This window comes from Mesocricetus auratus, unplaced genomic scaffold (assembly GCF_017639785.1).
Source record: "Mesocricetus auratus isolate SY011 unplaced genomic scaffold, BCM_Maur_2.0 Super-Scaffold_100045, whole genome shotgun sequence".
Taxonomy (NCBI): domain Eukaryota; kingdom Metazoa; phylum Chordata; class Mammalia; order Rodentia; family Cricetidae; genus Mesocricetus; species Mesocricetus auratus.
In genome coordinates this window covers 2,644,614-2,660,427 of record NW_024429222.1, presented here as the reverse complement: position 1 = coordinate 2,660,427, position 15,814 = coordinate 2,644,614, and positions in this window count along the sequence as shown.

Here is a 15,814-nt window from a genome sequence, read left to right as displayed (position 1 = left end):
CCTCAAACTGCAAAATGTGTCTCCAGCTGAAGATATTTCGAGCAAAGACAACATCAGTTTTGGTTACAGCATTCCCTGAGGTTGCGGTAAGAATCCTAGCTCATGACTCATACAGAGCTGAATCTGAATTCTGTCTCTGCCACTGTGACCTCAGTTGTACCCTTTATTTTCCTGCATCTCTTGTATATGAAATGGAAGTGACACATCACCAGTCTGTATGGAGTAAGTGCAAGTGCTAAGAGATTTAATGTCCACCAAGCATCTGTATACAGCTGAGGCTGAAGGAAGCCCTAAGTGCTGCCTTGCCCATGTTCTCCAAACCCCAACTTTCAGATGAGTTGAGGGAGGTTGTTAGGGATAAGCCATGGCATCAAGGTTGCACAGCTGCTATGGGGTGAGACTGAATGTTTCTATCTACCCCAAATCCATGGATTAGATCCTTAACCCCCAGTGCAAAGCTCTTTGGAAAGAACACATTTGGAGACAATGGAGATAGATGTCCTGATAGTGTGGCCTTCATGATCTAATTTGTGGTCTTTATGATCAGAGAGTGACATTGCCATTAGTGTATTGAGGAAAAACCACATTGTAGACATGGCAAAGAGTCTTCATGCTACCAAAAAAGCCCTGAGCAGACACAGGATTGGCTGGTACCATGACCATGGACTGCCAGTCTCCAAACCCTAGAGAAGTAAGTCCCCATTGTTTAAGCCACCTAGTCTATAAATTTTGTTACGGAGCTGACTAGAGTGTGTCAATCCAAACTCACATTCAGTTGACTTTCAGGACGTTGGAACACAGGTGCAAATCTCAGATCAGTGTCAGGGATGGGCACAAAGTACCAGCAGAGCAAAGGAAATTAGGAGCTGATCTGTGCTCTCCTCCCTCTAGCCCTTTGCTTTGTCTCCATGGGGGCTGAGGTGTAAAATATATGTAGTTTACTGATCAAATATCAGATTGTCTACATAAGTAAACTTAGGTGTTGCCATTTGACTCACTGAACATTAATTCAATTCACTTAAAAAATTCCCTTCTATTTTAACACACATCAGTCATCTTTAAATCGCTCAACTGCTATTGAACACCTACCATGTGTAGGGTCTTATGGAAAGAAGTGTGATCACCTTAATCTAAGTTCCCATGTGTGGTGTTTTGAAAGAAAATGGCCCCCAAGGGCTCACAGGGAACTGCTCTATTAGTGGGTGTGGCTTTGCTGAAGGAAGAGTGTCACTGGGGGCAGGCTTTGAGGTCTCTGATGCTCAAGCCTGGCCAGTGTGTCCCAGTCTTTTCCTGCTGCCTACGGATCCAGATGTAGAGCTCTCAGCTCCTTCTCCAGCACCATGTCTGCCTGCATGCTGTCGTGGTTCTCACCATAATAAAAATGGGCTAAACCTCTGAACTGTAAGACGGCCTCAATGAAATGTTTTCCTTTATAAGAGTTGTCATTGTCATGATGTCCCTTCACAGCAATAGAAACCACAACTAAGACACCATGGTTTTTGAGTTCCTCTGCAGCATGTTCAGGGGATGGGGTATGACTTCTCACCTTTGCCTTGGAGTCCTGCACCATGTCCATATCAGATTACTCCCTTCCTGGTATCTGGTTCCACCTCAGACTCTGGGGCTCTCTGTGTTTATTTCTTGTTACACAAACTCAGTAGTCTGAAACAACAAAGATTTATTACCTTCAAAGGTTACCCGAGGCTCAGCCTTAGATTCCTCAGGTTAAAATTAAAGACTCATCAGTGCTGGTTCCTTTCTGGAGGTTCCAGTGGAAACTGTCTCTTTACCTTCCTGGTCTCATAGATGTTACTTCCTCTCTTCTTCAGCTCACAAACATATCCTTTATTTCCAGAGAAATATGATCACATTTCTGATTTCTTTTTAGTCACAGAACCCTTGAGACCATCAGGGAAGGCTCTCAGCTTCTGGGGTTCATCTGGATAATCTCCCCGCTTCAAAGTGCCCAATTTGAGTCACATCTGCACGGTCCCTTTGTCATGTGAGGAGATGCAGGTGCCAGGCCTGGTATCTGTGCATCTTTTCCGGGCAGCACTGCCTGTCACTGTCCCTTGCTGGTCCCCAAGCAGAAGCAGAACCTGATGGATTCAGAGCATCTGTCGCTGGGCTCTGGCACGAGTGCAGGCGAACTTTATGTCCTAAGCTAAGAACAGCAATAAGTGGGAGCTCAGCTTTGGTGCAATGGACGGGGCCTCTCCAGTCAATCAAATTATAGTTCAATCAGTTCATTTTAATCACTCCTCTGGAGAGAAGTAAAACCCTGTGTTGAGGAATACGCAGCAATTTTATTGATGACAAGTTTAATTGTTTCATTTTTCCTCACCGTCTCCAACACAGCCGACTTTTAATCAGTGGGAGCTGAAGTTCTAATGAAGTAAAGTCCACTTTTCTGCAGTTCACAACTAGCTGGAAATAATTGGGCTGAGACTCCCATCCAGACTCTGCAGAGCCGCTGGCATCTTCCTGAAAACTGGCCTTAATTGCTTTGCTGATGTTGTTAAGTAGCCCTGAGGGGTTGGAAGCAGTAATGCTGCCCACATATGCTGGGAAACAATACCCCAAAATGTCTTCAAAGGGTCCTCAAAGTCTGTCCGGTCAGTAGTGGGGAAGACAACATAAAACGGAGTGGTTTCTGCTGCCGCGACCCTGGGGGAGCATGCGGGAACTGTAACACATTGCAGCATGAGAGCGGCAGCAGCAGCGTCAACATCAACAACCCCTTCCCTCCCTCTGAAAGCTAAGCAGGATCAAGGGCAGATGCCAGCGTGCTGAGCTTGAGTGTGCCAATGTCTGCACCCTGAGGTGCAATTTTAAGGAGTGTCAAGTCTTTAGGGGCAGTTGGTGGCTCCAATCTAGAAGGGTGCGTAGTGGCAGACTTGGAAGAGTTGAATAGATACCATCTCATCCCTAAGGGGATGCAGAGACTGGCAGCTGCCTTGGAAGAGTCTGGAAGGCTTAGAAGGAGCCGAGAGATTCCGTCTTTATTTTCTCCTATCCCCACACAATTTTTACATCACGTCATGGGGTGAGGCTAACAATAGCAGTCAGCAGTAATCAGGAGTGGCAGCTGGGGCTTGTTCGCTTATTGTGTAGATACTTGGACTAAGTACTTTAAGAATGTTCTGTTATTCCTCATGAGACCCGATAAATTAGGTGCTATTATTATCCCTCATTACAAATAAAGAAAACAAATCGGTAAGCAGGAGAATTCTTGCTTGTGGTAAGAGCTGCCAAAAACTATCTAGCAGTGGGCAGCTCCTGGGAGGGGTGGAGGGGAGGGTGGTCAGGCAAGACCCCTGAGAGAAGGGGTGAGGTTTGAATTATTCTCAGGAGCCAACCAGGAAGGCATGGGGGCTAGGGGTGCTTTTCAGAACAGCTAACAACTAGGACAAAGATATTAAGGCAGGGGTGAGCTCAGCCTGCGCAAAAGGCAGGGCATGAGACCACACAGGGCAAATGAAAGAGTGCAATTCAGGATTGCTGGCTGTGTGTGCCCCACCCTGACTCTTACGTTGAAATCTACGTCCCAGTGTGGCGTGATTGTTTTAGAAAGTGGGGCCTTTAGGAGGTGGTTAAGTCTTGGGGGCATCCTTGTAAACAAGACAGGAAGGGGTCTGTTTCTCCTAACATGAGAGGCTGCCTAGAAATGACCATTTATGAGGAACAAGCCCCACCGTACACTAACCTTGGACTTCGCAGCCCCTAGAACTAACTATGTTGTTGAAAAGCTACCTGGTCTATGGCATCCTGTTATAACAACAGAAGCAGACCAAGGGAAGACTCAGAGGTGAGAAGGAGGTAAGTGCCTTCCTTCAGGATCTGAAGGAATAGGCTGGAGGCCTGAGACAGCACTCTCAACCCAACAAGATCATCCCGGTCTCTAAGCATGATCTCTCTTCCACTTCCTTAAATGCCATTTTGGGACCCAAGTTCAGGAGTGAATTTAGAAACTGGGAGGTTCCCACTGTAGACGTACTGGGATCTCCCAAATAGGCTGTAGTGATGATTGTCATTCTGAGAGAAGTTACTACCTGTGGAGAAACACAAGTTAAATGTATAAGTAGCAAGAAATGTGGCCAGTCATAGGAGAAGTCAAATGAGAATTTTGAGAGTTGGTATCCCTGGGTTGTCATGTACTTTAATGAATAAAGAAACAGCCAGTGTGAAACAGGTCAGACAGCCTGTGAGACATGGTGGCGAGACAGCTGACGTGACCTTCAGCACGCTGGTAGGAGCCACAACCAAGAGGGGCCTTGAATTGGACACACTACCTACAAGGCATTGCCGACATCTGAGTGAGAAAGAAGTAGATAGGTGTGTGAAGGTCGTGTGAGGCGAGAGTGTGTTTGTGCATTTGTGGTATGTGTACATGAGTGTGTATCAGAGGAAGAGAATGGAGAAAATTCTCCCACCTCCGCCCAAGCCATAGAAATGCCTTTTGAAACATTTCTGCACCTTGTGTATTAAAGGGGAAATTAAAATACAATAAAAACATTATAGGTGGGGAAAAAAGTCACAAAAAGAATGACATTCTCCTGGCATTTGTTTCAAGGCCGCAAAACACAGTAAAGAATAGCAGTGTTGAGAGATTCCTCTCGTAAAGCTTGGTGTCAGAAAGTGCGCTTCATTTAAGCAAATCAATATCTTTAATTTGGGCCTGTAACTCTGGATTTAGAGCTGGATTTCCAGGGAAATGAAGAAAGAGTCAAGCCTCATAACTTTGCATAGTGTCCATGAAAAGGAAGAGAAAAGAGCAGCAAGAACAAAATGGGTACTTGTTGAGACAATTTGATGTCCTTTTACGCCTTGGAAGAAATCGTTGGGTGTGGGGAAAAATTAAAAGAAGAGTTTTGAGGGTGGGGTCTATGATGATAGCTTTTCTGAGTGGTGGCATCTGAGTAAGGGTATGAGGAAGATGAGGCAGGGAGCGGGGAGAAGCGAGCATTTGTGTGCATGTGGTGTGGATCCCAGGCAGCGAACACAGAGCAGGCGAAGGCTCTGAGCCTTGCCTAGGCATGGTATGTTGAGTATGGCTGATGTATTGGGACAAAGAGTGGCCAGGGGTAGCGTCTGGGACTCACAGGACTTTGTGGATCATTTCAAGGACTTTTGTCCTTAAATGTCCTGAGTGAGACAGGAAGCTCTCAGAGGATTCTGAGTCCACAAGTGACATGAGCCAGTCTGCACATGGGTCTTCTCTGATCTGTGGTTTGAGAACCTGAAGGAAGCAAGACAAGAAGAATTAGAGGGGTCATTACAAGTCTCCAGCAGATGTTCTGAGAAATAGAGGAAAAGCAAAAAGATTGGAAACTCAATAGTTGGATGTAGACTCTAAGAGAAATAATAGAATCATTGGTGATTCCAATTTAAAACTGTCAAAAGGATAGAGTAGCCATTAACTGATAACGCAGGTGGATGAGGTGTAGGTAGCAGAGGTCAGAGGTCCAGGGCATAGTAAGTGTAAGCCGTGAGGAGAATGTTGCAAAGGCAGTTAGATATAGGTCAGATTCAGCGTAGATGTCCAGGTGTGGGATCCAGATCTTGGAGACATCAGCATCAGGATAATGCACGGTGTGGGATCAGATGAGCTCGCTGGAGGCATTAAGAGCCTGGCTTGAAAAGTGGGCTCACAACCCTCCAGCTTTGGAGCTTTGCTGCAGTGATTATGTTGGGTTAGGCAACGCAAGATGAGAGAATGACTGGAAGGAACCGCTGGCCAATGCTCTCTTACTGGGCTTTACATTTCTGTAGGCATCTCAAATGTTTTTCAGGGCCCTCAACTAGGGATTTATCTATCTGTCTGTCACCCACCATGCCTCTCTTGCATGACATATATGAAAGAATGTTGAGCATTCTACCAAAAAGAATTCACAAACATGCTTTGTTTTAAGTCACTCATTTACATAGCTGACATCCTTGGCCTCAGTTTCCCCATTAGTCTAAAAAGAGTGTGACCCTATGCTATATTTAGTGAATTTTAAGAATGCAGAAACAAACTTGAGATTCTTTGTGGAATTCATCTAAGGTGGATCCTGCTGGGTGAAGTATGACAAGGCTTGCCTCCTTGCTTCCCACGATACTCAGGGAGGCACACTTACAAACCTTTGTCTCCAAGTTCTCAGATTCATCTTTCTCCAGATTCTTTGAGCTTCCCTTTGCTCTGAGGATGACTTTGCTGTGCAGAGGTACTGACATTCAGATGTTGGGAGGATGCTGAGCAGGCAGTTTGGGGATCAGAGTGTCACATTGTCCGGGGGTGGATTGTGAGTAGTTCTCCCTGGGACCACTTGCTAATGGATGCTTGCCAGTTGGCTCAGCTCTTCTTGTGATATTATTATTTTAGGGACAAGGAAAGGCCAGCAGGTTTAAAAAAATATGGATCTCAGAAGTCTTCTTTGTCATCAGTCAAGTGGCGACAGCACTTATCCATATGCATGATGTGACATCAAGTTGTTTTTTTAGTTTGACCTCTGAGATGTCTCCTTTGGAAAAAAATAAGCTGGATCTTCCACAAGTAGACATCAAAGACACTTTTACCTACTCTGTTTTAAATACCTCACCGGGCCCTAAGGTTTAGACCTTGAGATTAGGGATTATTCTTGGGTCACTCATGTCTTTCTTGCCTCACCCCATCATGAGAACTTCATATTTCTACATCAACCACCTCCTGTCCTTCAAGCAATATTACTCATTGCTAGCAAAAATGCTTAAAATAAATGACCACACCCAGGACCTGGCTGGGTGACCTGGGTCACCTTGGGGGCTGTAGCTGCTGGTAATGGTTTGGAGTTTGGCATGGTCCAGGAAAGGCATGCCTAAGCTGGGCCTCTGGCCATGAGCATCTTTATTTATGATCTTCCTTTCCACCTCCCTCAGGCAAAGCAGTTGTCATAATAGAGTAGGTACAATTTATTTTGGTCTTGGCAAAGGAATGTCCCCCTCTCCCAGGCTTTCATCTCCTTTCTCTCTCTTTCTCTGACATTATTTGTCAAATGATCTGAAGGTAATTTTTAATACCTTTACATTACACTGAAGCAAAGTTGTGCTGGGTTATAAATGATTAAATATCTTCTAGTCATCCACCTGCGCAGCCTGTAACAAATTATCCCAAAGAGAGATTAATTCCTTTATGACTTTGAATAAGAAGATGGCAGGAGCATGCCCTGCAGCCTCCACTACTTCAGGGGCACACTAAAACCTTCTCAGAGATCTGCAAAATTGTTGGTTTTATGGAAAGGGTTTGAATGTCTCCTTCAAAGACCATTTAGCAGGAATTTAATGGGGTTCTCCTGGGATGCTAGCCCTTGTGTGACACTATGAGACTCGGTGCTCAGAAGCACGCTAGGAGCCTGACAGAAATGCAGCTATCAGTTCCTCTCAGCCCTACCTAGTCATGGTTTCCACAAGTGGAACCCAAAAGCAGGAATTTTTAATTGTTAAGGACATTTTAATTTGCATACATATATATCAATTGCACAAAATAATGTGTCCGAAAGTGAGATTTTCGTATGTGTTCATAACGTACTTTGCTTCCTTTTCCATATGTCTACTGGTCCCTTCCTTTCCTCTTCTCTTCTGCTTTCACATCTTTAAAAATAAAATCTAGATCCCACTATGAGATGAAATATGCAATATTTATCTTTCTGAGTCTAGCTTATTCCATTTAACATGACGACCTCTAGCTCTTTCTATTTTCCTGCAGATAACATATCTTTGTTCTATATGGCTGAGCAAAACTCCACATTGTCTTTATTCACAGAATAGCCATTGTGGAAATAAAAACACTCCCTAGGCACTTCTGATGCAACCACTCCACAGGACTATTCTATATTCTGTGCTGTGGAGAATGTAGGAGAGGCTGGCCCTTTTCAAAGGCTTGCAGTCCCCAGTAGTCCTGGGATTTACTAGGATGCACCATCTAGTGTTGACATCTGTTGGGTCACACCATGCTCCCTGCAGCTTTGAAGGCTGGAACACATAGACCCGTGCAGAAACAAAGCAAGCCCAGCCCCTCTCATCACAACTGCAAGATAAAGGTTTAGTTCTATGCAGTACCTGGTTCCTTGGCATGTAGTCTGTGCCAGACTGTCACATGACGTGGAATGTCCTTCCAGCTCAGGAAAACCAATAGAAGTCAGAAAATTCCTTTTATTCAGAGGGTTTCTTTGAAGGCCCTCTTTCTCCTACAGACCCTCCATCATGCCATCCATGGTGGCAATCTCTTCCTTTAAGTTCTTTTTTGCAGAAAGTACCCGGGTGGGTTTTTGAAGGCAAGCCACCCACTCTCCTTTAAAGCCCCTAGTACACTGTCTCTGGTCTTAGACTCTATCTCTCCCAATTGCTCTTCCACTTAAGACCTAACAATAGACCTCCTCCTCTGTGGTCTAGAAATCTCTGTCTCCTCATAAAGCTCGTTCTAAAGGGTGATCAGTCTCAGCTCCGTTCTCCACAAGCCAACCTGCCACTTTGACCTGCATATATTTTATAACAATAACCATATCTGTTTGGGGAGGAATGTGCTTATTTTTACTGAGTTATGAAATTGTATTTTGAAAACATAACATTATAAATAAGACTCCAACAGCTTAGGAAACAAGATCAACAGCTGACAAATAGGACCTCACGAAATGAAAAATCTTGTGCTTGGCAAAGGATGCTGTCAATAGAGGAGGCAGCCTACGGGATGGGGAAAATGCTTGCCAGCTTTGCAATGGACAGAGGATTAATATCTAGAATATACAGAGGACTGAAAAAATAAGCAGCATGAAAACAATCCAATTTAAAACTGTCTTTGTGGGCTGGCAAGCTGGTTCATTGGGTGACAGTATTTGCAAAACTAAGACTATAATCTGAGTTCTAGCCCTGGAACCTACACGGGGGAAGGAGAGAACTGACTTCTGCAAGTTGACCTCTGAACCTTCATATATGTGCCATAACATGCAAGTGCCCATACACATACACACATGATAAAGATGTCAAAAGTGAGTAATGATGGGACTAAGCAAAGAGTTCTCAAAAGAAGAAGTACAACAGCTAACAAATACTTTAGAAATCATTCCATACCATCAACCATCAGGGAAATATAAATTAAAACTACTCTGGGATTCTGTACCCCAGTCTGAATAGCTAATATCAAGAAACAAAAGATAACAAATTTCTGATAAAGGAGATAGGGACAGGGGAGTACAAACCATACAGCAACAGTGGAAATCACTGTTCTCAAAAAGTTAAAACAGAACTACTATATGACCCATTCACTGCTGGGCATTTACCTCAGATATTCCACACACCCACATTCATTGCTTCTGTATTTGTAATAGGTAGGAAATTGAATCAGCCTAGATGTCTATAAACTGGTGAATGCATAGTAAAAATGCAGCACACAATGGAATTCTATTAAGCACTAGAGAAGAGTTAAATTATGAGGCTGGAGAGATGGCTGACCAGTTAAGAGCATATGTTACTCTTGTAGGAGATCTGAGTTCAGTTCCCAGCACCCATAGCAGGAGGTTCACAACCACCTGTAACTACAGGGCCAGGGGACCCAGCCTTTTCTCTGGCTTCTGTGGGCACGTGCACTCATGTGTATATGCCCACACATGAAGACACATATATAAACATAATTAAAATAAAATTAAGTCTCAAAAAAGATATTTGCAGTAAAATGGGTGGAACTGGAAAATATTATACTTAGGTAATCTAAACCTACACAGAGAAACATAGTGTGTTCTCTCTCACATGCGGATCCTAGCCTTGAACTTCTTAGACTTCTGTGTTTAAGTTGAAGTGAGTGCTTATGGAGGCCAGTGAGCAAGAAAGAGGCTATGGAATGGTGGAGTGAGAGTGGGTGAAGGGAGAACACTAGGCATTGGTTTGAGACCGGAGAGGCCTGGAAAGGTTCCAATGGGGGTTGGGGGCATGGATAGGGGAAAGGTCGGGGTTGGAAAGAAGTAGAACCAAAGCTAAGGAATATGAAAAAACATATGGATACCTGCTACTGTATATACTAACTGAGACTGTATTTTTTTTAGAGAAAGAGTTTGAGTACTCTATATAAGTCTATAGTGCTGTCCCAAGAAGCTGTATGCTTTCAAGGGAAAACCCTAGTTCCAGAGGTGGGTACCTCCTGAAGATGCTCCCCAAACAGCAAGGCTATTGTCATTGTTCTTAGATGCTCACCAGAGCTAGATGGCTGTTGCTGAATACACGTTGGATACACTACATACTTTGGACACAGGAAAATCAAGCCAGAAGTGAGCTAGAAGCTTTTTACCTCTGCTAGCTAGCTATCACAGTGCCTGGAGGTACTATGTCGGCAAATGTGGGAAGAGAGTTATCAATGGTTTGTCCTAGCTGTGGATCCTGAATGTACCAACCTTTCGGGCAAGATATGCCCACTGGTTCGGTAGTGGCAAGACTGTGTGGGGGTAACCAACTGTTTTCTGTTTGGATCTGAGCCTGCTCCACAGGAGGGAAGTCATGCCTAGAATTGTAAACATGATCAAAAACCACAGGCTCCAGGGGAGAATGTACTATTGATGTTTTGACAAACAGGCATGTAGTCAAACTACCTCCTACACAGGCATGTTTCTACCCATAACGTAATGGGTCAGAGAAGTCACAACCAGTAATAGACTTACAACCAGCCGAAGAACTGACAGTAAGTGACTGTTGCATTCTCAGCTCTATCTTCCCCTCCAGTCTAGGAACATTATTTCAGAGGAGGAAGAAAGACTGTGAGAGCTGGAAGGTGGGAGCTGTCCCATGGATATGACATGGTCATTGCAATCATGAACACACAACAGCTGTGGTTGCCTGTACACGAGAACACACACACACACACACACACACACACACACGCACGCACGCACGCACGCACGCACGCACGCACGGCACACACACACACACACACACACAGAGGAGGGAGACTAGCTGGGTAGAAGAAAGTCAGCAGGAGTGGAAGAAAAATAAGGAGGGTAATAGGGGGTAGAGGTAAACATGACCAGATACATTCCACACATGGATGAAATTGTTACAGAAGGGAAAACATTCGCAGAACTGCTGCTATGTTGTTAAATTCCTACCAAAAACTATGCGTCAACATGTTATGTTGCATTTTAAATATTGAAATATCTCTCAAAAGGGCCGTCCTATGGAGCAGGAAGACTTACTTGGGTGACTTTAAGAGCACATAGGTGAAGAATGAAGCTGTCGTTTGAGTAGGTGGGGAGTTGAGGGTGGGTACTCCTGGACACACCCGCTGGAGGAATGCAGTCTCCTCTAATGTTATCAATCTGTTCTGCTGAGTTTCTCCAGCACTGGCTTAGTCATGTGACTTCGCCGTTCACCGCCAGTGATCTTTCCAGCACGCACCACGTGACAAAGGGCCAGGCAGTCTGTGCTGAGACCCACCTCACTTTACTAGATGTTTGGCTTTGAATAAGTCTTTCTTCCTCTCTAGGTCCCACTTTTCCCACCAGTGAGGGAAGAATCTTGATGACCTCTAAAGCTACTTCCGGATTTAACTCTCTAGGAAGTATGATCCCACTTCTTGCCTTCGAAAGGGCAGTCTCACGGCTACAGTGGACCAGGGGGACCCTCAGCCCTCACCCTGAAGATGAGTTTCTGTCTCTCTTGAGGACTGAGGGGATGAGAATGCAGGTGCTTCGAATGTGATGTTTTTGAGACCAACTATATTCTTTTATCAAAAGTAGGTGCATGGAGCAAAAATCTTGGGTGACATTGTAGTGCATCTTACTCATGACTACCCATAGTAGCAGAGAAAGAAAGGCTTCGCTGAGTGAGTTATTTAGCAAGCTCCATGCTTTCTCAAATTAACTCATAACCCCTACATTGGCCTGCTCCTGCAATTTTGCGTGTTACAGCCTTGCTTTCCTCATTAAATCAAATAAATAAGAGGTGGGAACTAGCAAGCATCCCACGAGCTATCCAGATTGATGAGGCAGAGTAGCTGGTGATAGGAAGATTAAAGATGGACTAACAGTCGCATTTTTTCAGGGTTTTCTCTATGAACAATGCCCAGCATCCAGCCAATGTCTTTAGTCTATTATATAACAATAGAAGAGATCAGATCCCAGCTACTTCTTGCCACTTGAGGCTTCACACTTCACACTTGTGACTCAGAGGCCACAGTGCTTGCCTAAACTCTCCCCGCAGTACATCGTGCTTGTCATTAAATGCCCATGGATCTTCTGGGTGCTAAGTAGTCCTCCCTCTAACATCGCCATGCTATTGATGAAGGCGCTGGGGTTTTAGCCGCATCTTTCAGAGAGGAAATGTGGAGATACTAGCCCATTTTTCAGAGACCCCAGGACAATTAGGAAGTGAGGAGATGATGGAAACGCAAACCTCTCCTGGTACTGGCCTCTCTCTTCTGCTGCTACCCCTTAGTTGGACTGGCGAACAGGTGACACCTTCACACTAACCTGGAACGGTTTGAGGCAGGTGGGTCAGCACCCATGTTTGTCTGTCCTACAGTCTTGTGACCATCCAGTCCCTAGAATGGTGAGTCTCTGAGGAGCTGAATGATTGCCATCCAACTGGGAGCCTGACCATTAAGGCAAGAAAGTTTCTGTGGAGGTGTACTTACCTCCTCTCCCTCACCAGCATCACCACCGAGTTATCTGAAAGTACTCACTGAAAAGAATCCATGAGAACCACAGCATTGGCTCTGAAACCCAGAAATGGAACAGCCGCACCATAAGTAGGAATCAAAAGATTGTGGTGTGTGTCCAGAAAGGGGTGTGGGTGGCAAAAAAGAGTGACACTTTATTGAGTAAGAAATAAGACAATAAAGCTTACAGGGAAGTTTTCCTTTTCCTGTAGGATTAATCTAATTATCTAAAGAAACTTCTACTTACTAAGGACCAGTTATCCTAAGGAGCTAGTTATGTCACTGTCTTTGTTTCCCAAATGAAAGGAAGAGTGCTATATTATGGGAGGGAAGTCAGCTGTGGATGCTAAGATGCAGTGAGATGCTCCTAGCCCTTGGTTTCCAGCAGGCCTCCCTGATCTAAACCAACACACACGTAAGCCCTTTTGGACAGGCTTCTCTGAAGATGACAGCCACCCCAGTGACTGCCAGATCAATGAGCAATGCTATCAGCTATCACGTGCTTGATGGGAAGTCATTGGTAATCTTTTTGGAAGTCAGTTTCCAGAAATCAGATGGAATAGTGTAAGGACATAGTGGCTTTGTTTCCGGCACATTTATATATAAATTTGAGGCTTCCAAGCAAAAGCAAATTAAAAATGCCTCCTTTGAGTTGTCTGATTATATTTACAGGGACACAAACACCTCAAATCTGTGAGGTTTAGCTTGCTCTGTGTTTGTCACTGAAATGAATATTAGACCAACTGCATCTCGGCAGCTTGAAAAATGCACCAGGCTTGTTTTTGCATTCAAGACAAACAGTGTCTCTTTTGTTTTGCATTTAAAATAGGAACAGTACATCAATAACCCTAGTCTAACCTCACTCAGCATCTGCAGAGGGACCAGAGAGGGGGGAGGCCAGCATAATTGAGTATGTGACGCCAGCTCCCAATAAAGGACAAGGGCAAAATATGGCTTCACCCTTGAGAGGGGTTTGTAGGAGGAGAACGCTGTTGTGAAGAATGATGCAGTGTTTGGTTGGATGCTGTAACTTCATGACACAGACCAACAATGCAACGGCTAGACTTGAAGCCATGGTAACAGCAGAGAGGCTGAGGGTGTGTCACCTGCATGGCTTTGTGCTACACAGCATCTCTATGCTCTCTATGCCCTTGTGACAGCACTGTTGGGGAGAAGGAAAGTAGGTTGAAATTCCTTCCCAGCGTGTGGAGGTGGTCCAGAGTGGTGAAAGGACCTGATTATAGACACCTCAGCCTGTTGTGGGAGAGGGAGTGTTTTGATAGGGGACTCTGAATCAAACAAAAAGCTCCTGGGAATGGTTACCTTGCTTTTTTTTCTACCAAAACTCAATTTCCCCAATTTCTAACACCTTTGATGAAATGTGATTACGTGGGATAGAGCCTTGAAAGCCTTAGTCCAAGTGTATTGCTTCAGGCCTGTAATTGTAGCCTTTGGGAGACCAAAATGGGAGGATCTTAGTCCAAAACCAGCCTAGGGAGAGCCTGTCAAAACAAACGAACAGGCAGAACATGCATACATGCATACATACATATATAACACACACATACACACATACATAATATATACATACACATGCATACATACATAATACATAATTGCATTCATATATGCATATACACATATACATACATAGATTTAGAGGATTAGACTATGGCTTTAGAATCAGACAGAACTCGGTTTGTCTCCCATGTGAACCAAGAAAATATTTAACTTCTCTGTTTTTGGCACCTTTGTTATTGAAACAGAGATGATAGCATGCATCTTGTACAAAATATAATGTGTTACCTGTACAGTAGGTGTCCACTCAAAATTCTAGCTCCATATTTGCTTTGGATGGTTTAATCAAAGAGATTGAATGGAATATGAGACTATAATCACAGTGAAGGCAATCTGGGACAATTTTGGGCTATTGGAATGCTAACTTTGTATCTTATAGAAAGCTCCTTCTTGCCTCCCCAGTTGAAACTTAGAAAGAGAATAGTATAGTAGAAAAGATTGGTGGGAAACCCATTGCATTTTTTTGAGACCTGAAGATAGGAAGGGGAGTTTGCTATGGTCTGAATATATCCTTCAGGAGCTCTTGTGTTGGAGGTCTTGTCCTTAGTATGGCAGTGTTGAGAGTTGGTGGGGAACCATTAAGGAATTGGGTCTAGCAGCAGGTCTATGGGTCATTAGGGGGTTCCCAACAGAAGAGGTGAATGCAGTTTTTGGAAAAACATGGTCCCACGTGAGGTAGAGAGCTTGGCCCCTCCCCACTCACTGGCTCCCTAACAGTCTGTGGTCACCCGGTTTTACATGCACTTCTGCCATGTGATGCCAGTACCATTGGAGATGTTGCTTTTTTATTGCAGTGATCCAGTTGCAGAAAGGATCCAAAGAGGAGGGATTCATTTTGGCTCACAACTTCAGAAGGTGCAACTCATGGTCACTTGGCCTCATGTACTTGGGAAGAATACCACAGCAGCAGGAGCATGCTGCAGAAGACAGCTGTTGACTTCATGCTTGATTTAAAAAAGCAGAGAGAGAGGTATATAGAAAGGGGCCAGGGCAAGAGGCAGCCCCAAGTCCTCGGTGAGGTACTTTCTCCAACATTTGAGTGCCTGGTGAGGCCTTTGGAGGATCCTTCTAGAAAAGTTGGCTTGGGTTCCAGCCTTGGCGGGGTGGTAATAGTATAGATGCAGAGTTTGGATTCCTTTCTGCTTGTAAGGTTGCTGCGGGATCAGATGAAATGAGGGATGTCGAGGCCCATTGTGGAATACTGAGGCTGTCTGTGGCTGGTCTTAGGGCTTCCTCTTCCTACACACACTGGGTGCTAATTCACTAATGAGTGAACAAATGGCACTGAACAGTTGTGGAGATCCTTGCATATAGAGAAAGGGGGAAATGCTTATGTATTTACAAACTTTAGGAGTTCAAGAACAGTGTTGTCTTCATCTTTATTTATCAACTGTTTCTGTCTTTTAGACCCCTCCCTCAAGCAGGCCCATCATGACTGATGACCTTGGGTGTGTGTTATACAAGGTTGGCACCTAATTTAAGTAAAAGTCCTTAATAGACTCTTATTGAATCAGTGATGGCCCATGTCTTGTCTGAACCCATTCCTGTGTCCAGAATAGTGGGGTATATTATTTGGTTTGA